Source organism: Salvelinus alpinus, chromosome 13, assembly GCF_045679555.1.
Source record: "Salvelinus alpinus chromosome 13, SLU_Salpinus.1, whole genome shotgun sequence".
Taxonomy (NCBI): domain Eukaryota; kingdom Metazoa; phylum Chordata; class Actinopteri; order Salmoniformes; family Salmonidae; genus Salvelinus; species Salvelinus alpinus.
Genome location: NC_092098.1, coordinates 38593061 through 38619766, shown reverse-complemented (window position 1 = coordinate 38619766; position 26706 = coordinate 38593061). Strand labels below are relative to the sequence as shown.

The 26706-nt window shown below is 44.1% G+C and overlaps 1 protein-coding gene across 9 annotated transcripts in view; it reads right to left on the bottom strand.

The window, feature by feature from the left end:
• Nucleotides 1-26706, bottom strand: part of LOC139537670 (rho guanine nucleotide exchange factor 12-like) — a 128455-nt gene that overhangs the window by 73610 nt on the left and 28139 nt on the right. The gene's annotated exons all lie outside the window — the stretch shown is intronic.

Here is a 26706-nt window from a genome sequence, read left to right as displayed (position 1 = left end):
CCACATTTTGTTGTGTTACAGCCTGAACTCCAAATGGATTAAATATTAAACATTTCTTACCCATCTGCACACAATACCCCATAATGACAATGTGAAAACATGTTTTTAGACATTTTAGCAAATGTATTGAAAAAGAAATACAGAAATATCTAATTTACATTAGTATTCACACCCCTGAGTCAATACATGTTAGAATCACCTTCGGCAGTGATTACAGCTGTGAGTATTTCTGGGTACGTCTTTAAGAGCTTCATACACCTGGAATTTACAATATTTGCACATTATTCTTTCAAAAATTCTTCAAACTCTGTCAAGTTGGTTGTTGATCATTGCTAGAAAGCCATTTTCTTTCCATAGATTTTCAAGCTGATTTAAGTCAAAACTGTAACTAGGCCACTCAAGAACATTCAATGTCATCTTGGTAAGCAACTCCAGTGTAGATTTGGCCTTGTGTTCTAGTTTATTGTCCTGCTGAAAGGTGAATTTGTCTCATAGTGTTGGTTGGAAAGCAGGTTTTCCTCTAGGATTTTGCCTGTGCATAGTTCTATTCCGTTTCTTTTTACCCTAAAAAGAACTCCCTAGTCCTTGCCGATGACAAGCATACCCATAACATGATTCAGCCACCACCATGCTTGAAAATATGAAGACTGGTACTCAGTGATGGGTTGTGTTGGATTGTAAAGTACATTTTACTTTAGTGCCTTATTGCAAACACGATGCATGTTTTGGAAAAACGTTTTTTTTTTCACTCTGTCATTTAGGTTAGTATTGTGGAGTAACTACAATGTTGTTGACCCATCCTTTTTCCTATCACACCCATTAAACCCTGTAACTGTTTTAAAGTTACCATTGGCCTCATGGTGAAATCCCTGAGCGGTTTCCTTCCTCTCTGGCAACTGAGTTAGGATGGACGCCTGTATCTTTGTAGTGACTACTGTAGGTGTATTGACACAGTGCACCATCCAAAGTGTAATTAATAACTTATTTGCAAGGCATTGGAAAACCTCCCTGGCCTTTGTGGTTGAATCTGTGTTTGAAATTCACTGCTCGACTGAGGGACCTTACAGATAATTGTATGTGCGGGGAACAGAGACGAGGTAGTCATTCAAAAATGAGTCCATGCAACTTATTATGTGACTTGTTAAGCACATTTTTACTCCTGAACTTATTTAGGCTTGCCATAACAAAGGGGTTGAATACTTATTGATTCAATACATTTTAGTTGAAAATTTTTTGTTCATTTTTAAACATTTCTAAAAACCTAATTCCACTTTGACATTCAGAATAATTTTTTCAACACAGGTTAAATTTCACAAACTGTATGAAATTGGACCCCCGTGAGGTTAAATGTATTGTAGCTCTATGTAAGGTTCTGTATTTATTTTCATAGTCAATCTGTGTTCTGTTTCATTGTGTTCTTGAACGTAGCCCTGTCTTTCATTTTTATTAATTGATTTCACCTGTGTTAGTTACTCACCTGGTCTCATCACCTCCTTATTTCGTTCAGTTCATTCTGTTTGTGTCTTTGTGAGGTATTGTGCGTTTTGACTCTACTAAGCCTTTTCCTAGCTTGTTTGTGAGAACCAGTTATAGCCTTCAGTCCTAGTTTTGATTCACCTGCCTGTTTGCCTACCTGTGTACGACCATTGCCAGCCTGTGACCACGATTCCTGCCTTCTGCGATAAACACCTCCCGCTCTGCGTGTGAATCTACACCTTTTTCTCCCTGAGTATTCATTATACTCCAGAAGTGTTAATTCAAGCAACAAGTTTATTGTTCTAGGAAAAGAAGTCTGGTTTCACAGGCCTGTACCTGGACTAAAACATGTTGAAGAGAGAATCTATTGAAAGTGCTTTTTGGTCCAGGAATATCCTTAATCTGGGTATCTGAAACCAGCCCCATGTTCAACCTTATATTCTCCATTTGCTACCATGTTTGTATTGTCATTGCATGCTACGTCAAGAAAATTACACTAGAAACATATATTTTATTAAAAGATAAGTATATAAATCAACAGTTCCGGGGTAACCTTATTCATTATGATCTAAAAGACAAAACTGATCGTAGATCAGCACTCCTACTCTGAGGCGCTTAATGAAAACATGCTCTGGTCTTCCTTCTTTGCTTTATCTGGCCAGGTCATCTACAAGACCCTGCTAGGTAAAGTCCCGCCTTAGCTCGCTGGTCACCATAGCAGCACCCACCCGTAGCACGCGCTCCAGCATGCGTATTTCACTGGTCACCCCCAGGGCCAATTCCTCCTTTGGCCGCCTCTCCTTCCAGTTCTCTGCTGCCAATGACTGGAACGAACTACAAAAATCTCAAACTGGAAACACTTATCTCCCTCACCAGCTGTCAGAGCAGCTCACAGATCACTGCACCTGTACATAGGCCATCTATAAATAGCCCAAACAATTACCTCATCCCCTACTGTATATATTTATTTATTTTGCTCCCTTGCACCCCAGTATTTCTACTTTGCACATTCACCTACTGCAAATCTACAATTCCAGTGTTTTTAATTGCTATATTGTATTTACTTCACCACCGTGCCCTTTTTATTGCCTTTACCTCCCTTATCTCACCTCATTTGCTCACATTGTATATAGACTTATTTTTCTACTGTATTATTGACTGGATGTTTGTTTTACTCCATGTGTAACTGTGTTGTTGTCTGTGTCGAACTGCTGTGCTTTATCTTGGCCAGGTCGCAGTTGTAAATGAGAACTTGTTCTCAACTTGCCTACCTGCTTAAACAAAGGTAAAATAAATAAATACAAAATAAAATTCCTTGTCATTTGCATGTTTCTGTGTACTGAGTGACATCATCAGTCAGAGACAGCCAGCTTCTAACCCCCCACCTCCAAACCCACCTTGCCGTCTGTCTCATGACATGCTGCTAACCAGTAGACTGCACTATCATAGGTACATCTTTCATCATCTGCTTACACATCACAGGATCACAACCACCACCGTTACGCAGAGGGACCAGAAATGATGGAACACCAGACCCACTTGAATTCATTTCATAATCAAAAGGGCGGTGGTGTGGCGATGCCAACATAAGCCTCATGTCCTCAGGCACTTTCTTGGTCCAAGTTGTTCCACTGGTTGGCATATGAAACATGCAGATCCCTACCCAGATGCCTAAGTCAGAGATAGGAGGTGGCTGGGTTCTTAATATAAATAGCACAGGGCCCTCTCTCTATCTCCACCTCTCCACCTCCTTCCGCGGGTGGTTTTTGTTTTTGTTGCTGTTCCTTCCCTCAGACAATGGGGCCTGCACTTTGAACAATGGCGCTCACGTCAAAGCCAGCTTACTACATTGCGGCATTGTGGGACAGATTCCCGGAAACAGAGAGCGCTTCTGGCAGGCCTCCCATTTCCTGAATGTGGGAGAAGGGGGGATGAGAGGGGAGATTGGAGAGGAAAAGAGGAGGGGGATGAGTGGGAGTGGGTATCTTTCAGAGAAGGCAGGAGGGGGCAGGATTTGGAGAATCCTGTGTTAGTACCTAGGCTGCAGAGCTCGTACTTGGAAATCTCTTTTGACACAGAAAAAAACATAGCTCTGTCTAATCATGGACAAAATCCCTAATATATAACATTTACAAAAAACACTGTGATACACCTTTCCACTGCTACCACCTTGGATTTAAGAAACACTTCTTAATAGTTGAAATGGTCATTATTTAATTCAACCAAATAGCACACTTGTTAAAGTAAATGAACATCATTCAATAAAACAAATCTGACATCAACCCAGTCATATTGAACCCCTGCCAAATAGAGACATGTGATTCACTACTACACTGTCTCAGAACAGGAGGAGTTATTAAACTGGTTCTCCTCTGATGTGCCCTGGGGAGATTAGGAGGCAGGCCAGAGGATATACTGTCTGGGTGAGGACAGACATCAGTCTCACTGGGTGGTGGCTAAGCACCTAGTGCAGCTAGCTTTGGGTAAGAAAGGGATTTAGCTGATATTTAGATACTTAAATGCAGACTCATTCAGAATGGATAAAAAGAGGCCTAATGGGTACGTTGAAAGCTTGCGGGGAACAATGCGCTTGTTAGCTTACAAGGCAGATCAATGGGAAACACAAAGATTCTGTCACGCTCATCGAAAGATGGATTGGACCAAGGTGCAGCGTGGTAGACGTACATCATCAATTTATTAAATGAACACCAAAAACAAGAAAGAATAAACGACACGTAAAGTTTTGTAGCGCTAACACAGCAACTAACCAAAAACAAGATCCCACAAACTAAAGGTGGAAAAAAGGCTGCCTAAGTATGATCCCCCATCAGAGACAACGATAGACAGCTGCCTCTGATTGGGAACCATACCCGGCCAACAAAGAAAAAGAAAAACTAGAATGCCCACCCAAATCACACCCTGACCTAACCAAATAGAGAAATAAAAAGGTTCTCTAAGGTCAGGGTGTGACAGATTCAAGTGTAGTGAAATCGATTGCTAGCCTTTAACAATTAGCTGTTAGCTTTAACAGAGAGTTAAGTCCTGCCGCAAGTAGGTTTTAATTTATTCAGAGTTCATTTTGATCATTTTATAAAATTAATTCCTTAAATTAAATAATCTTTATCAATACTACATTTATTGTCTACTTTTTGTCTACAAGGCCAAGCTCACATCATATAGCAAGAGACTACTCAGAAATGGACAAGCATTTAGCAAAACTCAAGTAGACCCTATGGTTATCTTGAAATAATTGAATGATCCTCTCAATTTATTACATGAAATCCTAAAGAAAATGGGTAAATTATAAACGCTATAGCTTTGGCAGTGCAGCAATGGCAGCCTAAAGAAGGTTTTAAATGGCAAGCAAAACATCATCACTGATGAGCCACTTGAGCCACTGCATGTAACATTAAAGTTCTGTGATTGTCACATCCCATTGCCTCCCTCCTGAATCCACTTATACGTTTTTCCTATGAGCAATGTCACCAAAGATGCTTATTACTAAGACAGAACACTTCCCATCCTCTTTGATTTTACTGACCTGACACAAGTGAACAAGATAAAGGAAAGAAAACAGCACCAGAGTTCTACGGAGGGATGCACTCAAGGATGTTAATTTTGTGCCAGCCCCACATGTAGAGGGGTTGAACACCATTCCTGCATCACCTCAAACATGTCTATCCCACCGGTCTGAGACACATGTAAACGCTTTAACGCTTCACTGCAGTGGAGTCTCTAAAACTGTTACAATAACAAATGGAGTGCCAGAAAGTGTTCCTCACTCAGTGGTACCTTCTAAGCTAAATTAAGCTTTTTGGGAAGTGTGACTGAGGTAACAAGTTTGCCCAAGGGGCCTGGCACGTGGACACTGCCATTTTATAAGATTTTGAAGCCAGTCAGGTCTATGGAAGAGCTTCAAAACAATACTGAGAAGAGGGGGGAAAGTGATAAAGTGCATAGAGAGCAACAGCACTGCAGCAGCAGGACTCGAAAAGGGACGTCTTTGGGAACTGGCCTGATCCCTTTTCGAGACAGGCTACAGGGCCAGAGATGCTTAACCCTTTCCCCTTGTGTTGGATCCAAAGCACACGTTTTTCAGAGAGAAGCTTGTCGTGAATCACCAGTTCTGGCTACTTCTTTCATTTCACTCTCCGTTCCATATGAGGTCACATTTTGAGGAGGAGTGGCATTTAGAAAGAACATCCAGTTTGGGGGTAAACTTCATGCCTCCTCAAGTAGAAACAGTGATATCCTGAAATGGATGTTGAGCCTTCTTTCCTATCGCAACTGCCCATCGAAACTGATTCAAGTACACGTTGAGGATCCCTATGTTACAAAAGAAAATGGTCAACTTGAAACATCACATTTGACCTGCACTCAGCCCTAACCATAAAACTAATTGAAGTGGATTTGAGGTGAACTCTGCCAGCCTCGTAAATACCAGAGGGTTACCGCTGCGCTATCATGATATCCGTGCAGCAAACATTCATGGAAGCTTTTGGGATCAGGCAGCTTGCGAGGCTAGAACTCTGCTGCTCTGCTCACAAGAAAGGTGAACCTGGGCTTGTGAGATAAGACAACTAGTCTTGAACATACTGCCTCCTCCACTGAACACATCAGAACACAGCACAGTCTGACCAACAGAATATAGCATTTGAAGAGATACACAGTGGTAAATTTACAACAAAGGGAGAGAGAGTACACAGCCATAATATGACATTTGAAATGTCTCTATTCCTTTGAAACGTGAATGTAATGTTTACTGTTCATTTTTGATTGTGTATCTATTTCACTTGCTTTGGCAATGTAAACATATGTTTCCAATGCCAATAAAGCCCTTTGAATTGAGAGAGAGAGAGAGAGAGAGAGAGAGAGAGAGAGAGAGAGAGAGAGAGAGAGAGAGAGAGAGAGAGAGAGAGAGAGAGAGAAATGCAAGAAGGACAAGGCAAGAAGGACAAGGCAAGAAGGACAAGGCAAGAAGGACAAGGCAAGAAGGACAAGGCAAGAAGGACAAGGCAAGAAGGACAAGGCAAGGGCCTTCTACACCATCAAAAATAACATACAATTTGACATCCCAATTAGGATCTGGTTAAAAATACATGAATCAGTTATACAACCCATTGCCCTTTATGTTTGTGAGGTCTGGGGTCCACTCACCAACCAATAATTCACAAAATGGGACAAACACCAAATTGAGACTCATGGACGCAGAATTCTGCAAAGATCCTCTGTGTACAACGTAAAACACCAAATAATGCATGCAGAGCAGAATTAGGACGATACCCACTAATTATCAAAATCCAGAATTGAGCCATTCAATTCTACAACCACCTAAAAGGAAGTGATTCCCAAAACTTCCATAACAAAGCCATCACCTACAAAGAGATTAACCGACAGAAGAATCCCCTAAGCAAGTTGGAACTGGAGGACAGCAACACAATTAGACCCAACCAAATCATGAGAAAACAAAAAGATAATTCTTTCCAATGTGTCAAGTAATTAACAAAAAAAAGAACAAACGGGAATGCTATTTGGCCCTAAACAGAGAGTAGTGGCAGAATACCTGACCACTTTGACTGACCCAAAATTAAGGAAAGCTTTAACTATGTACAGACTCAGTGAGCATAGCCTGCCGTAGGAAGACCTGGCTCTTAAGAGAAGACAGGCTATGTGCACACTGCCCACAAAATGAGGTGGAAACTGAGCTGCACTTCCTAACCTCCTGCCAAATGTATGACCATATTAGAGACACATATTTCTCTCAGATTACACAGACCCACAAAGAATTTGAAAACAAATCCAATTTTTATAAACTCCCATATCTATTAGGTGAAATACCAGTGAGCCATCACAGCAGCGAGATTTGTGACCTGTTGCCACAAGAAAAGGGCAACAAGTGAAGAACAAACACCATTGTAAATTCAACCCATATTTATGTTTTTATTTTCCCTTTTGTACTTAAATTATTTGCACATCATTACAACACTAATAATTATAACATTTGAAATGTCTCTATTCCTTTGAAACTATAACATTTACTGTAAATTTTTTATTGTTTTCTTCACTTTTTTAAATACTCTATTTCACTTGCTTTGGCAATGTAAACATATGTTTCCCATGCCAATAAAGCCCTTTGAATCAAATTGAGTAAACAAGGAAAGAGAGAGAGAGAGAGATTAAGTTCTGGAAAAGTACAGAGTACAAATCATTATTACAAGCGTCTAGAGTGAGAGTAGCCTAGAGTACATGCCAGGCATGTCTACGTTCAGAGAAGAGCTACCTCCAGGCAAAGACCTGAGGGAGGACAATATCATCAGATTAGTATGTCATTTATCAAAGTTAGCCCAGTAAACCCTCCTTCTCCATAACTGTATGTGTATATTATTCTAATAACTCCAGTACCTAGACAGACACACTTGATCACGATCAATCGCTGAACTGGATTACTGCAAGGTAAGCGTATTAACAAATGAATGGACTGGGACTGTAGCACTCAGGTGAAGGTGATGCTTTGAGCTACTGGAGAAGCATTGCATGAATCAAATGTATTAAATCAAAATGTAAATGTATCGTAGTAGCGCAGGAAGTCTGCCACTGAAACCCAAAAGCCGATTTAACTCAAGGCTGTCAATATACTAATGAATTACTGTACATTTATCGCTGTTCTATAATTACGCAATAAGGCCCGAGGAAGTGTGGTATTTGACCAATATACCACGGCTGAGGATACACCCATTAGCCGTGGTATATTGGCCATATACCTCAAGGCCCAGAGGTTCCTTATTGCTATTATAAACTGGTTAACAACGTAATTAGAGCAGTACAAATATTTGTTTTGTCACACCATGGTATATGGTCTGATATACAGCTTTCAGCCAATCAGCATTCAGGGCTCAAACCACCCAGCTTATAAATATCAATAAGGATAGTCTGTAAAGATGATATATTGTACATTGAGACTATTGGGATGTTATTGCCGAAATACTTACTACAACTCCATTTGTGGTACTGCATGCACAGTGGTAAGATTATAATACACTTGAAGAATTCAACAACAACATTGGAACAGAGTACTGTGAAATAATTTCTTCAATGGGGGCCGTACTCTTATTCAAAACAAAGGTGTTTATTTTGTGTGGCATGCACAGGAATGCTAACTGTATCTAGGGAAATTCAAGTTATTGGCCTTGAAAGGGTATCTGAAGACCCTCTAGTCCCACTCAACATAGGTCAGAACAGACCACACACACTCACACACAGCGGCAACTCCCTTATCCCTGCACCCCCTCTTTCACCATCCCTCATTCTCCAGGGCCTGAAGGGAGGGAGCAGGCACTCCCCTCTCGTTCTGCCCCAATAAGCCTGATCAGAGAGTGTGCATCCTGACGCGGCTTGGGGATGTACATTTCTTCAAGCTACACTGTCTGTTCACGTTTTATTAGCGTAGCCAGGGACGGCTGGGGGTGTGGACGGGGGAGAGAGAACGATAAATCCCCTAGAAGAACAGACAACCAGCCAGCCCCTGAGAGAGACTAGCCAGCACCTCCATATCCACCATGTTTGATCCCTTTAGGCAGGCAGGGAAGGCAAGGCCTGGTCTTGTTTCCACAAAGCTAGGCTGTAGGCTAGCCTACAGTGATACAGCGACCAACACAATAGGTTTGGGGGTGAAATGCTTGAGGATAAGTTGTTTTTGTAGTGCCAGGATATTTAAACGGTGCTTTTATGAATAAATGAATGTAATATTTAACTTATCGTTTAAGGCAGGTCATAAGCTTGGGGGGGAGAAGAAACATTGGAGACTTGGCAATGAATAATACATTGACCCATTAGAACCACTAAAGTCACATGAGAAGTGGAACCTCTGTGGAATACACTGGAGGGGGCACGGACACATCCCTGCTGCACCCGCAATAAATATGTATTGGATAGAGAGATTCATTTACGAGGAGAAAATGTGTTCCACCATTACAATGTAAAGTGCTTTGAGCACTTGGAAAATATGTATTCTTTATTTATTTAAGAGTGACATAATTGATTCAGTTTGTGAAGCACGACATAAATCCAATCTATCATCATCATCATCCTAATAATCCATCCACCTGACAGGTGTTGCATATCAAGAAGCTGATTAAACAGCATGATCATTACACAGGTCAACCTTGTGCTGGGGACAATAAAAGGCCACTTTCAAATGTGCAGTTTCGGCCCACAATACAATCACAATACAATGCCACAGATGTCTCAAGTTTTGAGTGAGCGTGCAATTGGCATGCTGACTGCAGGAATGTCCACCAGATCTGTTGCCAGAGATTGGAATGTTCATGTCTCTACCATAAGCTGCCTCCAACGTCATTTTAGAGAATTTTGGCAGTACGTCCAGCCAGCCTCACAACCGCAGACCACGTGTAACCACGCCAGCCCAGGACATCCACATCCGGCTTCTTCACCTGCGGGATCGTCTGAAGGGGGGGTATTTCTGTCTGTAATAAAGCACTTTTGTGGGGGGGGGGAAATCATTGTGATTGGCTGGGCCTGGCTCCCCAGTGGGTGGGCCTGGCTGCCAAGTTGGTGGGCCTATGCCCACCCATGGCTGCACCCCTGCCCAGTCATGTGAATTCCATAGATTAGGGACTAACACATTTATTTCCTTAAACGAGCTGTATCTCAGTAAAACCTTTGAAATTGTTGCATGTTGCGTTTAGGGTGGAAAATAGTTGAGTTTGAAGAGAAGCTCCAGGTAGAGGCGTGTCGATGCATGTTGATGCCAGGCAGAGAGATGGATGTTTTTTTATTTTATTTTATTTCACCTTTATTTAACCAGGTAGGCTAGTTGAGAACAAGTTCTCATTTGCAACTGCGACCTGGCCAAGATAAAGCATAGCAGTGTGAACAGACAACACAGAGTTACACATGGAGTAAACAATAAACAAGTCAATAACATGGTAGAAAAAAAGAGAATCTATATACAATGTGTGCAAAAGGCATGAGGTAGGCAATAAATCGAATAATTACAATTTAGCAGATTAACACTGGAGTGATAAATCATCAGATGATCATGTGCAAGAAGAGATACTGGTGTGCAAAAGAGCAGAAAAAGTAAATAAATAAAAGCAGTATGGGGGGTGAGGTAGGTAAATTGGGTGGGTAGTTTACAGATGGACTATGTACAGCTGCAGCGATCGGTTAGCTGCTCGGATAGCAGATTTTTAAAGTTGTTGAGGGAGATAAAAGTCTCCAACTTCAGAGATTTTTGCAATTCGTTCCAGTCGCAGGCAGCAGAGAACTGGAAGGAAAGGCGTCCAAATGAGGTTTTAGCTTTAGGGATGATCAGTGAGATACACCTGCTGGAGCGCGTGCTGCGGGTGGGTGTAGCCATCGTGACCAGTGAACTGAGATAAGGCGGCACTTTACCTAGCATAGCCTTGTAGATGACCTGGAGCCAGTGGGTCTGACGACGAACATGTAGCGAGGGCCAGCCGACTAGGGCATACAGGTCGCAGTGGTGGGTCGTATAAGGTGCTTTAGTAACAAAACGAATGGCACTGTGATAAACTGCATCCAGTTTGCTGAGTAGAGTGTTGGAAGCTATTTTGTAGATGACATCGCCGAAGTCGAGGATCGGTAGGATAGTCAGTTTTACTAGGGTAAGTTTGGCGGCGTGAGTGAAGGAGGCTTTGTTGCGGAATAGAAAGCCGATTCTTGATTTGATTTTGGATTGGAGATGTTTGATATGAGTCTGGAAGGAGAGTTTGCAGTCTAGCCAGACACCTAGGTACTTATAGATGTCCACATATTCTAGGTCGGAACCGTCCAGGGTGGTGATGCTAGTCGGGCGTGCGGGTGCAGGCAGCGAACGGTTGAAAAGCATGCATTTGGTTTTACTAGCGTTTAAGAGCAGTTGGAGGCCACGGAAGGAGTGTTGTATGGCATTGAAGCTCGTTTGGAGGTTAGATAGCACAGTGTCCAAGGAAGGGCCGGAAGTATATAGAATGGTGTCGTCTGCGTAGAGGTGGATCAGGGAATCGCCCGCAGCAAGAGCAACATCATTGATGTATACAGAGAAAAGAGTCGGCCCGAGAATTGAACCCTGTGGTACCCCCATAGAGACTGCCAGAGGACCGGACAACATGCCCTCCGATTTGACACACTGAACTCTGTCTGCAAAGTAGTTGGTGAACCAGGCAAGGCAGTCATTAGAAAAACCGAGGCTACTGAGTCTGCCGATAAGAATATGGTGATTGACAGAGTCGAAAGCCTTGGCCAGGTCGATGAAGACGGCTGCACAGTAATGTCTTTTATCGATGGCGGTTATGATGTCGTTTAGTACCTTGAGCGTGGCTGAGGTGCACCCGTGACCGGCTCGGAAACCGGATTGCACAGCGGAGAAGGTACGGTGGGATTCGAGATGGTCAGTGATCTGTTTGTTGACTTGGCTTTCGAAGACCTTAGATAGGCAGGGCAGGATGGATATAGGTCTGTAACAGTTTGGGTCCAGGGTGTCTCCCCCTTTGAAGAGGGGGATGACCGCGGCAGCTTTCCAATCCTTGGGGATCTCAGATGATACGAAGGAGAGGTATGTTGATGCCAGGCAGAGAGATGCATGTTGATGCCAGGCAGAGAGATACATGTTGATGCCAGGCAGAGAGATGCATGTTGACGCCAGACAGAAAAAGGCATGTTGACGCCAGACAGAAAAAGGCATGTTGATGCCAGGCAGTTCTGAGGCTACTGATGGCAGTGAACTCTTCAAAGCACTGCAGACCAACTGCTCCCCTGGTCAAAGTACTAGTGCGTGAGTGAGTGAGTGAGTGAGTGAGTGAGTGAGTGAGTGAGTGAGTGAGTGAGTGAGTGAGTGAGTGAGTGAGTGAGTGAGAATGGAGGGTTGAGATGGTAGGAGAGGCTAAAGGGGGATAGAGAAGATAGTGAGAGGGTAGAGAAGGTGAGACATCCCAAATGGCATCCTGTTCCCTATATAGTGCACTATTATTGCCCAGAGCCCAATAAAGGAAAAAGGGTGCAATTTGGGACAAGGGAGTGAGTATGCCTAGTAGTGGAAGAGGGGATGTTTGAAAGATGGCGCCGAAGAACATGGCTGACGTTTTACATTCTCCCAACCGATTGTGCTATTTTGTTAGTTTTTTTGCATTTTGTGTAACTTTATTTTTAACTTATTGTGTACATAATGTTGCTGCTACCATCTCTTATGACCGAAAATAACTTCTGGACATCAGAACAGTGATTACTCACCGCGGAAAGGAAGAAACTTTTTCCTTTAACGAGAAGGATATCCTGCTTTCACTGGAACAGGCCCAGATCCCCGCCTTTTGCGTGAAGAAAAGACGCAGGAAAATGGGCTGCAGATCGGGCATCCATCTGAAGATCTGTAGGCGAGCGAGTAAACTCCCCTGCCATCCGTTCTTCTTGCTAATGTGCAATCATTGGATAATAAAATTGATGACCTACGATAAATATTATCCTACCAACGGGACATTAAAAACTGTAACATGTTTCACCGAGACCTGGCTGAACGATGATACGGACAATATAGAGCTAGAGGGATTTTCTAAGCACCGGCAGTGTCAGAAGGTGGGTGTAGCTGGTGCATGAAGTCAGGCGCAGGAGAGCAGAATGAGTGAGCAACGTACTTTACTCAAAAAAAAAGGCACAAGGTAACAATACACTTGACCAACAATAAACGGTAATCAATTACGCACGGGTGAAAACAGCACCCGTCGAAATCCAGCCATAACCTACCAAATGAACATAGAAACAATCACGCACAAAAACATGGGGGAAACAGAGGGTTAAATACATGAACATGTAATTGGGGAAAGAAACCAGGTGTGTAGAAAACAAAAACAAAAGGAAAATGAAAGGTGGATCAGCGATGGCTAGAAGACCGGTGAAGTCGACCGCCAAACGCCACCTGAACAAGGAGAGGGACCGACTTAGGCGGAAGTCGTGACAGGCAGAACAGAGACGCTACCTGTGGTAAGACGAGGGGTGGGGGTGTGTGTCTATTTGTCAATAACAGCTGGTGCACGATGTCTAATATTAAAGAAGTCTCAAGATATTGCTCGCCTGAGGTAGAGTACCTTATGATAAGCTGTAGACCACACTATCTACCAAGAGAGTTCTCATCTATATTATTCATAGCTGTCTATTTACCACCACAGAACGAAGCTGGCACTAAGACCGCTCTCAACCAACTCTATAAGGCCAAAAGCAAAGCAGAAAATGCTCACCCAGAAGCGGCGCCCTTAGTGGCCGGGGACTTTAATGCAGACAAACTTAAATCAGTTTTACGAAATTTTTACCAGCATGTCACATGTGCAACCAGAGGAACAAATCCTTGACCACCTTTACTCCACACACAGAGATGCATACAAAGCTCTCCATCGCTCTACATTTGGCAAATCTGACCATAATTCTATCCTCCTGATTCCTGATTCCAAGCTAAAACTAAAGCAGGAAGTGCCAGTGACTCGCTCAATATGGAAGTGGTCAGATGACGAAGATGCTACACTACAGGACTGTTTTGCTAGCACAGACTGGAATATGTTCCGGGATTCATCCAATGGCATTGAGGAGTACACCACCTCATTGATGAAGCCGATGACTAAGTGCATCGACGACGTCGTCCCGACAGTGACTGTACGTACATATCCCAACCAGAAGCCATGGATTACAGGCAACATCTGCATCAAGCTAAAGGCTAGAGCTGCCACTTTCAAGGAGCGGGTGACTAATCTGGGCACTTATAAGAAATCCCGCTATGCCCTCAGACGAACCATCAAACAAGCAAAGTCAATACAGGATTAAGATTGAATCCTACTACACGGCTCTGACGCTCGTCGGATGTAGCAGGGCTTGAAAACTATTACGGACTACAAAGGGAAACCCAGACGCGAGCTGCCCAGTGACGTAAGCCTACCAGACAAGCTAAATGCCTTTTATGCTCGCTTCGAGGCAAGCAACACTGAAGCATGCACGAGAGCACCAGCTGTTCTGGATGACTGTGTGATAACGCTCTTGGTAGCTGATGTGAACAAAACCTTTAAACAGGTCAACATTCACAAAGCCGCTGGGCCAGACGTATTACCAGGACATGTACTCAAAGCATGCGCGGACCAACTGGCAAGTGTCTTCACTGACATTTTCAACCTCTCCCTGACCGAGTCTGTAATACCAACATGTTTCAAGCAGAACACCATAGTCCCCGTGCCCAAGGAAGTGAAGGTAACCTGCCTAGATGATTACCGCCCCGTGGCACTCACGTCGGTAGCAATGAAGTGCTTCAAAAGGCTGGTCATGGATCACCTCAACAGCATCCTACCGGACACCCTAGACCCACTCCAATTCGCATACCGCCCAAACAGATCCACAGATGATGCACTCCATACTGCCCTTTCTCACCTGGACAAAAGGAACACCTATGTGAGAATGCTGTTCATTGACTACAGCTCAGCGTTCAACACCATAGTGCCCACGAAGCTCATCACTAAGCTAAGGACTCTGGGACTAAACCCCTACCTCTGCAACTGGATCCTGGACTTCCTGACGGGCCGCGCCGAGGTGGTAAGAGTAGGCAACAACACATCTGCCACGCTGATCCTTAACACTGGGCCCCTCAGGGGTGTGTACTTAGTCCCCTCCTGTACTCCTTGTTCACCCACGACTGGGTGGCCAAACACGACTCCAACACCATCATTAAGTTTGCAGACGACACAACAGGGGTAGGCCTGATCACCTACAATGATGAGACGGCCTATAGGGAGGAGGTCAGAGAACTGGCAGTGTGGTGCCAGGACAACAAATCAAATTGTATTTGTCATATACACATGGTTAGCAGATGTTAATGCGAGTGTAGCGAAATGCTTGTGCTTCTAGTTCCGACAATGCAGTAATAACCAACGAGTAATCTAACCTAACAATTCCACAACTACTACCTTATACACACAAGTGTAAAGGGATAAAGAATATGTACATAAAGATATATGAATGAGTGATGGTACTGAACGGCATAGGCAAGATGCAGTATAGAGTACAGTTTATACATATGAGATGAGTAATGTAGGGTTTATAAACATAAAGTGGCATAGTTTAAAGTAGCTAGTGATACATGTATTACATAAAGATGGCAAGATGCAGTAGATGATATAGAGTACAGTATATACATATACATATGAGATGAGTAATATAGGGTATGTAAACATTATATTAAGTGGCATTGTTTAAAGTGGCTAGTGATACATTTTTACATAATTTCCAATAATTCCCATTATTAAAGTGGCTGGAGTTGAGTCAGTATGTTGGCAGCGGCCACTAAATGTTAGTGGTGGCTGTTTAACAGTCTGATGGCCTTGAGATAGAAGCTGTTTTTCAGTCTCTCGGTCCCTGCTTTGATGCACCTGTACTGACCTCGCCTTCTGGATGATAGCGGGGTGAACAGACAGTGGCTCGGGTGGTTGTTGTCCTTGATGATCTTTATGGCCTTCCTGTGACATCGGGTGGTGTAGGTGTCCTGGAGGGCAGGTAGTTTGCCCCCGGTGATGCGTTGTGCAGACCTCACTACCCTCTGGAGAGCCTTACGGTTGTGGGCGGAGCAGTTGCCGTACCAGGTGGTGATACAGTCCGACAGGATGCTCTCGATTGTGCATCTGTAGAAGTTTGTGAGTGCTTTTGGTGACAAGCCGAATTTCTTCAGCCTCCTGAGGTTGAAGAGGCGCTGCTGCGCCTTCTTCACAACGCTGTCTGTGTGGGTGGACCAATTCAGTTTGTCCGTGATGTGTACGCCGAGGAACTTAAAACTTACTACCCTCTCCACTACTGTCCCGTCAATGTGGATAGGGGGGTGCTCCCTCTGCTGTTTCCTGAAGTCCACAATCATCTCCTTTGTTTTGTTGACGTTGAGTGTGAGGTTATTTTCCTGACACCACACTCCGAGGGCCCTCACCTCCTCCCTGTAGGCCGTCTCGTCGTTGTTCGTAATCAAGCCTACCACTGTAGTGTCGTCCGCAAACTTGATGATTGAGTTGGAGGCGTGTATGGCCACGTAGTCGTGGGTGAACAGGGAGTACAGGAGAGGGCTCAGAACGCACCCTTGTGGGGCCCCAGTGTTGAGGATCAGCGGGGTGGAGATGTTACCTACCCTCACCACCTGGGGGCGGCCCGTCAGGAAGTATAGTACCCAGTTGCACAGGGCGGGGTCGAGACCCAGGGTCTCGAGCTTGATGACGAGTTGAGGGTACTATGGTGTGAAATGCTGAGCTGTAGTCGATGAACAGCATTCTCACATAGTTATTCCTCTTGTCCAGATGGGTTAGGGCAGTGTGCAGTGTGGTTGCGATTGCGTCGTCTGTGGACCTATTGGGTCGGTAAGCAAATTGGAGTGGGTCTAGGGTGTCAGGTAGGGTGGAGGTGATATGGTCCTTGACTAGTCTCTCAAAGCACTTCATGATGACGGAAGTGAGTGCTACGGGGCGGTAGTCGTTTAGCTCAGTTAGCTTAGCTTTCTTGGGAACAGGAACAATGGCCCTCTTGAAGCATGTGGGAACAGCAGACTGGGATAAGGATTGATTGAATATGTCCGTAAACACACTAGCCAGCTGGTCTGCGCATGCTCTGAGGACGCAGCTGGGAATGCCGTCTGGGCCTGCAGCCTTGCGAGGGTTAACACGTTTAAATGTTTTACTCACCTCGGCTGCAGTGAAGGAGAGCCCGCAGGTTTTGGTAGCGGGCCGTGTCAGTGGCACTGTATTGTCCTCAAAGCGAGCAAAAAAGTGATTTAGTCTGTCTGGGAGCAAGACATCCTGGTCCGCGACGGGGCTGGTTTTCTTTTTGTAATCCGTGATTGCCTGTAGACCCTGCTAACATACCTCTTGTGTCTGAGCCGTTGAATTAGGACTCTACTTTGTCTCTATACTGGCACTTAGCTTGTTTGATTGCCTTGCGGAGGGAATAGCTACACTGTTTGTATTCGGTCATGTTTCCGGTCACCTTGCCCTGGTTAAAAGCAGTGGTTCGCGCTTTCAGTTTCGTACGAATGCTACCATCAATCCACGGTTTCTGGTTTGGGAATGTTTTAATCGTTGCTGTGGGCCGATGCACTTTCTAATGAACTCGCTCACCGAATCAGTGTATTCGTCAATGTTGTTGTTGGACACAATGCGGAACATATCCCAATCCATGTGATCGAAGCAGTCTTGAAGCGTGGAATCAGATTGGTCGGACCAGCGTTGAACAGACCTGAGCGCGGGAGATTCTTGTTTTAGTTTCTGTCTGTAGGCTGGAAGCAACAAAATGGAGTCGTGGTCAGCTTTTCCAAAAGGAGGGCGGGGGAGGGCCTTATATGCGTCGCGGAAGTTAGAATAACAATGATCCAGGGTTTTACCAGCCCTGGTAGCACAATCGATATGCTGATAGAATTTAGGGAGTCTTGTTTTCAGATTAGCCTTGTTAAAATCCCCAGCTACAATGAATGCAGCCTCAGGATGTGTGGTTTCCAGTTTACATAGTCAGATAAAGTTCGTTCAGGGCCGTCGATGTGTCTGCTTGGGGGGGAATATATACGGCTGTGATTATAATCGAAGAGAATTCCCTTGGTAGATAATGCGGTCGACATTTGATTGTGAGGAATTCTAAGTCAGGTGAACAGAAGGACTTGAGTTCCTGTATGTTGTTATGATCACACCACGTCTCGTTAATCATAAGGCATACCCCCCCCAGCCCCTCTTCTTACCAGAAAGATGCTTGTTTCTGTCGGCGTGATGCGTGAAGAAACCAGCTGGCTGCACCGACTCCTATAGCGTCTCTCGAGTGAGCCATGTTTCCGTGAAGCAAAGAACGTTACAGTCTCTGATGTCTCTCTGGAATGCTACCCTTGCTTGGATTTCATCAACCTTGTCAAGAGAATGGACATTGGCGAGTAGTATGCTAGGGAGTGGAGCGCGATGTGCCCGTCTCCGGAGCCTGACCAGAAGACCGCTTCGTTTGCCCCTTTTACGGCGTCGTTGTTTAGGGTCGCCGGCTGGGATCTGATCCATTGTCCTGGGTGGAAGGCAAAACAGAATCCGCTTCGGGAGAGTCATATTCCTGGTCGTAACGATGGTGAGTTGACGTTGCTCTTATATTCAGTAGTTCCTCCCGACTGTATGTAATGAAACCTAAGATTACCTGGGGTACCAATGTAAGAAATAACACGTAAAAAGAACAAAATACTGCATAGTTTCCTAGGAACGCGAAGCGAGGCGGCCATCTCTGTCGGCGCCGGAATGCTCCCTCAATGTGAGCAAGATTATGGAGATGATCGTGGACGACAGGAAAAGGTGGGCCGAACAGGCCCCCATTAACATTGACGGGGCTTTAGTGGAGCGGGTCAAGAGTTTCAAGTTCCTTGGTGTTCACATCACCAAAGAACTATCATGGTCCAAACATACCAAGACAGCTGTGAAGAGGGCACACAAAACCTTTTCCCCCTCAAGAGGCTGAAAATATTTGGCATGTGTCCCCAGATCCTCAAAAGTTCTACAGCTGCACCATCGAGAGCATCCTGACGGTTGCATCACCGCCTGGTATGGCAACTGCTCGGCATCTGACCATAAGGTGCTACAGAGGGTAGTGCGAACGGCCCCGTACATCACTGGGGCCAAGCTTCCTGCCATCCAGGACCTATATAATAGGTGTGTCAGAGGAAAGCCCATAAAATTGTCAGAGACTCCAGTCACCCAAGTTATAGACTGTTTTCTCTGCTACCGCACAGCAAGCGGTACCGGAGCGCCAAGTCTAGGACCAAGAGGCTCCTCAACAGCTTCTACCCCCAAGCCATAAGACTGCTGGACAATTCATAAAATCACCACAGGACAATTTACATTGACACCCCCCCCCCTCCCTTTTGTACACTGCTGCTACTCGCTGTTTATTATCTATGCATAGTCACTTCACCCCTACCTACATGTACAAATTACCTCAACTAACCTGTACCCCCGCACACTGACTCAGTATAGGTGCCCCCTGTATATAGCCTCGTTATTGTTATTCTTATTTATTATTACTTTTTATTTTAGTCTACTTGGTAAATATTTTCTTAACTCTTCTTGAACTGCACTGTTGGTTAAGGGCTTGAAAGTAAGCATTTCACGGTAAAGTCTACATTTGTTGTATTCGGCGCATGTGACAAAGAAGGTTTGATTTGATTTGTATCAGAGAGAAAGAAATTCCCCCCTTTCTATCTCTCCCTCTCTCCATTTGGTAATGTATAGCTATGCAGGGAAAGGAGCTTGTGTATGGCTAGTGAGGCTGAGGGGCTATCTGCTCCTCAGTGTAAGTAACTAGCACTAAATATATCCAGTTTTATGTACAGTAACCAGGAATTGTCCAAAACCAATTCCCTGCCAACTGTGGGTTTGATGCCATGCCATAATAAATCATGATATAATTTCCTACATCTATGCACACTTGATTCTAGAAATTATAGAAATGTTTTTTCCTATGCAAAATTCAAGATTGTGAGTGTCTGACTATGCTTGATTGAAATGGAATTAATTCAACCCATTCCTCATTCTGTCACACAAACCCATGGAGTCAGCATAAACAACCTGATATGTGGGACTGTAGTATATTGAGTTGCAACCCCTTCTTAATATTGAGTTGCACCCCCTTTGCCCTCAGAACAGCCTCAATTCGTCGGGGCATGGACTCTACACGGTGTCAAAAGCGTTCCATAGGGATGCTGGCCCATGTTGACTCCAATGCTTCCCACAGTTGTGTCAAATTTTCTAGATGTCCTTTGGGTGATGGACCATTCTTGATACACACTGGAAACTGTTGAGCGTAAAAAAAACAGCGTTGCAGTTCTTGACACACTCAAACTGGTGCACCTGGCTCCTACTGCCATACCCATTCACCGTCTGAATGACACACACATACAATCCATGTCGCAACTGTCTCAAGGCTTAAAAATCCTCCTTTAACCTGTCTCCTCCCCTTCATCTACACTGATTGAAGTGGATTTAACAGGTGACATCAATAAGGGATCATAGCTTCATCTGGATTCACCTGGTCAGTCTATGTCATGGAAAGGGCAGGTGTTCTTAATGTTTTGTACACTCAGTGTATAAAATATGGGTTGTTCTGAATAAACGGGGCCGTGTAGACCATTCCCTCTCCCCCTACACTATCCACTACGTGTGGAGCAGCTGAAGTAAACTGACACAATTTGGCTGTGTGTGTGTGTGTGTGTGTGTGTGTGTGTGTGTGTGTGTGTGTGTGTGTGTGTGTGTGTGTCAAGGTAACAAAGCCTCCGTGACACTGCTTGGATGGGTTAACCTCCCAGGCTTTAGCGGTCTACCAGATGTTGATAGGACGTATGGCCATAACTGTAAACAAACAAAGACACACACACATATTCAGAGAAATACATTTGACCCTAAAATTATAATACCATTCCCCAAATTGTGTGCACACATAATCACAACTCCAAGCTAGGTAGCTCTCGCGGCTTTACACTAAAACAATGAAAATGCATTGCAGTGAGGTGCTAATTGTTTATGTCCCAAATGGTACTCTATTCCCTTTGTAGTGCATTACTTTTAACATAAGAAAGGTCAAGGGGATCATTTTGACCCAATATGAATTTAAAATTGAAATATCTCTGCCATTTCTTAAGTAATGCCCCCCTCCGTCCTTGACTTTTCCTAAATATGTCTATTTAACACACGTAAGTTGTTCGAATTTCGTCACAAACAGAATGTGTTATAAGCAGCTTTAAGGGAACATGTCATTTCGTTCCCCAGAGCGCCAGAAAGTGACTTTTTCCAATCCTTCTACAGAGTCACATGCAGGTAAGATGTTTTGATTTCTATATAGTATCACAAAGAGCTGATTCTGAGGTTTCCAAAACACTTACCATTGCCCCATAAGCTTCAAAATTGAAGAGATGAGCTCTATTTCAAAATATCACTTTTTCCAAGAATAACCACGTTCCATGTGCTCCACACGTGAGCATGCAGCAACAGATAGCCTACAGTAACATAAACTAATGAAAATGCTATTGTGTTCTTTTAATGTTACCCAAGACCTTCATAAACCCAACCAAAGTATTATTTTTCCGATAGCATATATGAAATTGATTTATTAGACTGTTAGAATGTTGAGGCAAAATGACTCCTCATTGGCCTGAAGGGGGGTCCAAAGAAGCAAGGCTTATCTAGTATTAACCAGGGCCCACAGGAATCTGGTCAAAAGTAGTGCACCTATTGGGAATAAGGTGCCATTTGGGACAACGTCCGTTTTCATCTGTATCATGCAGGGCCTGGAGAAAGTGGAGAGGGCCCTACTTTACCTCTCCCCCTCACCTCTCCCCCACCCACCACAGGCCCTGAGGCACAGCCAGAGTCTCTCACTCAATTTCTCTCTCCACTGGCCAGGCACTTTTAATGGCCTCCCAGCAACCACAGAATAAACATACGAAACACTGGCACACATATCCATGTTGTACAATCAGTGGTGTAGCCATTTATGCACCTTTTTACCTTTTGTGCAAACGTTTACCAACCTACCGCAAAAAAAATTATGGAAAATATAGGTAGCAGTTCATAACAGTTTTTGCCTATATTATGACAACATTTTGTGAGGTTTTTGTTCGTTTTGGACTTTGGCAAAGAGTTTTTTCGGCTGTTCGGGCACACTAAATTTTTTCTCGAGGCAAGCCGAAGTCGGTCGCTGAAGCCTATTCCTCCTTGTTGGCGATTGGTCAACAGTAGGGATTCTTCAATGAAGTCCCTGTTGTCATTTAACGAGACGACTCGTCCTCATGCACATTTTTTCTCGTGAGAAATACTGCACCAAACATCCTAGTCGGATGCAAAATTGCGCGACTAAGACCTCCTCGGTAAAAAATTAAAATGTATGACAGATTGCTTCAGTTATCTTAGATACATTTGGACTATTTTGAGGATGTGTATACTGGCTACAGTGTCTCAAAGTGGACAAACAGTACTATTGTCGCTTTTTTCTTGTTTTTCAGGCGAAGGTCTTTTAGGGGAGTATGCGAGCACACTGACGCCTTTAGTTTTTTCACCGCGAACGGTGATTTGGGTTTCCCCACCTACTTGTTTTTTACCACTACATCACAAGGTTTTTTCTGGATCAAATGGGGCTTAGGTGGTGGGCGTGGCAGGGGCGTGGCAAGGGGCATTACAATAAGCACTGAAGCCCGTGTCGGAGCAGCAATCATTTTCTTACAATTTAAGGAGGCCCCCATCTTAGTGGTGACATCTTTACTTTTCTTTCCTGCACTTCTATGCATTTTGCCATAGCTTCTTTTGCTCAAACATAATAACAAAATGGCATTGAGACCAACAACACTTGAGTGTGTGGGTCAGGTCAGGGCTACACTAGCTGCACTGCAGCAGTGCTCTGGTCATGGGGAGGTGAGGGGTGGGGCTGGATGGAGACATGCTGCAGTCAGGGGAGCAGGGAGGGAGGCTTGGGCAAACAGATGATTCACCAGCAGCTGAGCTGACACAACACCGCCTCTGTCTGCCAACTACACTCTCTGTGTGTGTGTGTGTGTGTGTGTGTGTGTGTGTGTGTGTGTGTGTGTGTGTGTGTGTGTGTGTGTGTGTGTGTGTGTGTGTGTGTGTGTGTGTGTAGTGTGTGTTGTCTGCCAGTGTGTGTATGTATGTATGTATGTATGTATGTATGTGTATGTTGTCTGCCAGCAACTCTTTGTGTGTGTCTTTCACACCAGAATGGTGGTAAGCTAAGCTTGTACAAGCTCCTATAGTGTGGACAGCCCCTGCGGTGTCTGCCATAGACCAGGCTGCTGTTCAACCTGCCACAGGTCTGATTCCATTGGTCGACCAAGGTGGCACCACATATATGGGCCTGTCCACCCAAACAGAATACAGTGTACCCCCGTCTGTGTCGAGTACACATACAGCACAGAGACAAGACACAAAGAGACACACATGTACACACAGGCACACCTCTACACTCGCACAAGGTGGAGGGAATGACACACATGCCTCAGATTCCAGTGATTAAATGGAGGTTTGTAATACAATAACCTTGGATTAACCTCCAAGCTTAGGGCAGCTCAGTGAGAATAACTTAGCTCTTTAATAGTTCATTAGCCCGGAGTGTGAATTAAGCACAGCATAAGAGGGTTGAGCATGTTTTTCTAACTTTTTTTCATTACCATTAGCAACATAGCTAGTTGTAGTGAAGCAGGTTGTAGTGGAGCACTAAGGAATTATCATGGTCCACACACACCAACACAGTCAAGGGCACCATAACTTTTCTTCCCCCTCAGAAGGCTGAAAAGATTCAGCATGGGCCATCAGATCCTCAAACAGTTCTACAGCTGCACCATTAAGAGCATCTTGACTGGCTGTATCACTGCTTGGTATGGCAACTGCTTTGCATCTGACCGCAAGGTGGTACAGAGGTTAGTGCATAAGGCCCAGTACATCACTAGGGCCGAGCTCCCTGCCATCTAGGACCTCTATAGCAGGCGGTGTTAGAGGAAGGCCCTAAAAATGATCAAAGACTCCAGCCACCCCAGTCATAGACTGTTCTCTCTGCTACAGCACGGCAAGTGGTACAAATGCACCAAGTCTGGAACCAGGAGGACCCTGAACAGCTTCTACCCCCAGGCCATAAGACTGCTAAATAGTTAGTCTGGGTAGCTATTGGTTAACTACTTAATTATCTGCATTGACTCGTTTTGCATTAACTCTTTTGACTCATCACATATAATGCTGTTACTGTTTATTATCTATCCTGTTGCCTAGTCACTTTATCCCTACCTATATGTACATATCATCTCAATTACCCTGTACCCCTGCATATCAACTCTGTACTGGTACCCCGTGTATATAGCCAAGTTATTGTTACTCATTGTGTTATTATTTTTCTATTATTTCTCTTTTGTTCTCTCTGCGTTGTTGGGAAGGGGCCTGTAAGTAAGCATTTCACTGTTAGTCTACACCTGTTGTTTACGAAGCATGTGACAAGTAACATTTGATTTGATTGACTACTATAAAGAGTCATTTGCAACGTCTAGTTGTCTGTATTGAAAAAACGATCCACTCTTTGTTCTGAAACACGATATGTCATTGGGGAGCAGTTGATAACTAGATCCCAAAAAATGAATAGCATAATAGACAAAGTTTTTCTCTATTTATGTTAGCCACTGATAGTCAGTCAATTAGCCCATGTCAGCTAACATTTTTTAGATTGCTAAATGAGTTTAGTGGCTAGCTATCTAAACTTGCTATTATGGTCGAATTACCAGCTGGGGGGCCCCCATTGATTTTGTTAGTCAGACTCAGATATCATAAAACTACAAACATTTCTCTCCACCCTATGGCAAAATGTGTAAAATTGCAGGAAATGTGTTGTAAAACATCTCATTTTCCTCTCCGCTCCATGGCAAAATCTGTAGAATTGCACGAAATTAACAAAAACATTTATTTTTATTGTCTCCGCTGTCAAGAAGGGGGCCACTAAAATGTTTTGCTCGCAATGTGTTATGGATGTGAGTAGTTCCTGCAGACCCGCGAGCAACTGCGGCCCCTCATGATGATTTTAGATTTTTTGCGACCCCCACCCCCATCAAAGTTAGCCATCCCTGATATAGATCAAATTGCACTTATAGTAGAACATTGAGTTAAATGTGCCAAAATAAATTTGAGCATACATACAACCACATCAGGTGGTGGAGAGAATGGCAAGAACAATCAAATCAATCCAAATCAGCGCTCATCTCCAAGTCAACGCCGTTAGAGAGAGATCAATAGCGCCGGCCCCTCGTGTCATAACTAGAATGAGAGGTGGCGAGCCATGTCCTCGCTCCCTGGCTGTGGTAGCCTAATGACAATAGTGGAGTCAGTGTCACAGATTTGGCAGCTGAGGAGACAATTCTCCACGTCGCTACACAAATCAATACCCCTGACATGCTCCAATTACATCGGTTTAATTATTTCAGTCTCCGCCGAACCGATATGGCAGTTTGAACCAAATTGACTAGTCTTCCGTGAAGAGTACACAAGAAAACAAACTTTGATAGGTTCAACTAAACCCAGAGGGGTTCAGTAAAACTCTGGTATGTGTTTGCAATAGTAGGCCTATGCTGTGCCTGTGCATATTCCAAAAAGCTGAGGAACAATACAAAACTTCAATTTGATAGCGCCGATGGCCCATAACTAAGCCATTTCACGGTCAGTGTGTGTGTCATGTCTTGCCTGCTATACTACTGAAGGGTGCAGTGAAGTACAAAACTCTTGAAACAGTAACTCTGCTCAGTGGTACTTCGAGCCCAGTTAATTGCAGATTTATTATAAACAGCACTGGGACATGCTCCTGAGAGCTCTTGCCAAACGCAAAACACCGGGTCGTTATTGTCTACAGAACTTCTGTGGTGGCTGAGCAGCGAAGGCCAGGACATGTTTCTGAAAGTGTCTTCAATAGAAGACTGCCTGCCATTGTGAAAATACATACCAAGGCTACAGCGAGAACAGGGTTAAAGAGTTAAAGGGATACTGTGAGATTCTGGGACTTTTCCTACTTACCCAGAGTCAGATGAAGTCATGGATACCATTTTTATGTCTCCGTTTGCAGTATGAAGGAAGTTAAGGCGTCAGCATGCTTTTACAGCCGAAACATGTGATAGGCCTGACTGAAACATGGCTTAAGCCTGATGAATTTACTGTGCTAAATGAGGCCTCGCCTCCTGGTTACACTAGTGACCATATCCCCCGCGCATCTAGCAAAGGTCGGAGGTGTTGCTAACATTTACGATAGCAAATTTCAATTTACAAAAAAAACACACTAAAAAAGTGTTTGTCTTTTGAGCTTCTAGTCATGAAATCTTTGCAGCCTACTCAATCACTTTTTATAGCTACTGTTTACAGGCCTCCTGGGCCATATACAGTGTTCCTCACTGAGTTCCCTGAATTCCTATCGGACCTTGTAGTCATAGCAGATAATATTCAAGATTTTGGTGACTTTAATATTCACATGGAAAAAGCCTAAAGGCTTTCGGAGCCATCATTGACTCAGTGGGTTTTGTCCAACATGTCTCCGGACCTACTCACTGCCACAGTCATACTCTGGACCTAGTTTTGTCCCATGGAATAAATGTTGTGGATCTTAATGTTTTTCCTCATAATCCTGGACTATCGGACCACCATTTTATTACGTTTGCAATCGCAACAAATAATC